This window comes from Uloborus diversus, chromosome 5 (assembly GCF_026930045.1).
Source record: "Uloborus diversus isolate 005 chromosome 5, Udiv.v.3.1, whole genome shotgun sequence".
Taxonomy (NCBI): Eukaryota; Metazoa; Arthropoda; class Arachnida; order Araneae; family Uloboridae; genus Uloborus; species Uloborus diversus.
Genome location: NC_072735.1, coordinates 30,532,087 through 30,534,615, shown reverse-complemented (window position 1 = coordinate 30,534,615; position 2,529 = coordinate 30,532,087).

The window sequence follows — 2,529 nt, the reverse complement described above, 5'->3', positions numbered from 1 at the left end:
CATTGGTAAGCACTTTTCTCCCCGCTCATGATTTAATAAACAATAATAATATATATCTGCGAAATAAACTTAGAACTGCAAAAGGATAGTAAGGGTGGGGGAAAAATATGATCGCTTCAGATAGGGTTACCAACTTCAAAATTATCACCACTTAGCATCTGGCGTTGAACCTTTATAATGACTAGATTAGAAAAAATTCTCATTTTACTAGCTTGTCAATATTTGCGTTTTTACAGTGCGGTGCGATGTTTAATTGTTATTTTGGGAGAAAATTATATGGGTTCTGATTTTTCGATGCTAACAAGGATGATTAACTTTAAATAAACTCTTTTAATTACCGTTTTTCTTCTTTAGGTGTCTACATTTTGAAAAATGCAATCCTTTAAATCTGATATGAGAGTCATATTTTGTTCTTTTTTTGAGCTAACTTCGCTTTATTAGGATGCAAATAAATGAAAAGTCTCTTTATTTCTGTTAGAACTCTCATTTCAAGTTTTTAAAGCAAAATTCCATTTTCTGTTATGGGTCCAAAATTAAAATGCTGAATAGATGGTTTATTTTCTTTCTTTTTTTTTTTTTTTTTTGCTTTAACCGTGTCCACAGATGTTAATGAAATGTTTATCATAGGACTCTAAAATGCAATTTTAAAATAATTTTATCAAAAATATTTCTTTTACAAGTAGTTTTTATACTTTTGATGCCTTCACTTTGAGAATTGCGATCTCTTTGCATCCGCTATCTGAATCCGATTTTTCGAATTTTTGATGTTTATTACGCTTTGTTAAGAGGTAAACAATTAAAATAACTTTTTATTTTTGTTAAAATCACGGAATTTATACGTTTTAAACGAAATTCTGTGCTTTTTAAGAGTGTCTTGGGTCACAAAGTTAAATGCTAAACCCTATTCTGAATTTTATTTACTTATTTTTTTTTGTTACAATTATTTTAAATACTGGACTGAAATATTTGTAGTATAATTTAACAAAATGTAGAATGGTAGATAAATATTGATACTTGAGAGAGCGATGCCCCCCCCCCCTGCCAAATATCAGAAAAGCACTCCAGAATGATATTCTCGACATAGCAGAGGAAAACACTCAACTTTAAGTTTAATTGATGCAGTTTGTGCCATCTCTAAATTATAAAATTTCGTTTTAACAAAAAAAAATTCTTTTTTTTTTTTTTTCTTTTTTTTTTTTTTTTTTTTTTTTTTTTTTGCGAAATTAATTATTTTTCACAAAATTTATTCATTTTTCACAAAATTATTTAATTTTTCACAAAAAACGGACCCTGTGAAAAATCCTGGACAGACCCCTGTTTTGTTATTAGTTCTGTACATATGAATAAATATTTTGAAAATTGCTTTAAGCTTTTCTGCCATAGCACACAAAATTATTAAGGTGGATTCATAGTATTTAATATTAGATTCATGAATGCTCTTGATACAAAAAGGAAATCATACTTGCATTAAGCAGTGAAGAAATTCAAATTATTATCCAGTGTATATTTAATTCCATATTTCCTCTTATAATCTTGATGAACAAGTTTACTTGGTATAATACATATAACCTTTTAATTTTCGACGTCGCTATATGTTTGACTTTCGACTTTTGTGTTAGCGTTTGTCGGGCATTGTTAACTACTGATAAGCACTGAAAACTACTGAAAATTTTTTGAACTTCTACTGAAAGCTTGAATAAGAGAGTGGCATCTCTGCATATTCATTGCAATAAAATAATTACTTACATAAAAAAACAGCTGGGGAAATTAAATATTTCTAAATTTGTGACTTTTTCTATTCTAGGGCTAATGTTAAATTAAGGGGTCATTGAGCAACCTCTTAAAATTTGAGTAAAAAGCTAAAACTTTTACAGCACAATACTATTAGTAAGTTTAAAAAAGATAAAGGGTGTCTTGGACTCGACCTGAGAGAAAAAAAAAAAATTTGAACCACCCTTAGTACATATTTTTGATTATTTCAGCTTGAGTAAATTAAATTTGGTAACCATTGTTTGCAAAGTTTGAAAATGAGGTAAGTTTTATCAAAATTTGAGATGTATATATTAATGTTGCAAAATGAAGGTGGAGATCGATAACCTGGAATTTTTCTCAAAACCACCTGGAAATGTCAGGGAATTTCATTCTTAAACTTCTGTGGCAACCCTGAAATGTGTTCTCTACATATTTTAAAATCTGGTACAATGTGTCAGTGCCTCCATTTTCAGCTGGAATTTCATCAAACTTCCCCGCAATTAGCTACATCTATTAGTAGCAATGAAATGCTGTAATTGTCTCAATGGTTGAGACTAGAAATTCAATTTACAGAGGGAAGTTGAGAACTTTTCACAGCCAGTGACGAATTGCCATATTGCAATTGAGAGGGGCCCACATGACCATTGGGCCTTATAGGAGCTAAAACAAACAAAAGGGGATCCCAAAAAATTTTTGCAACCGACTCCCAGACTTGTTAATCCGCCACTGTTCACAGCACTTCCTACTTTACTTTTTACAAGACTCGTAATTTAGGAA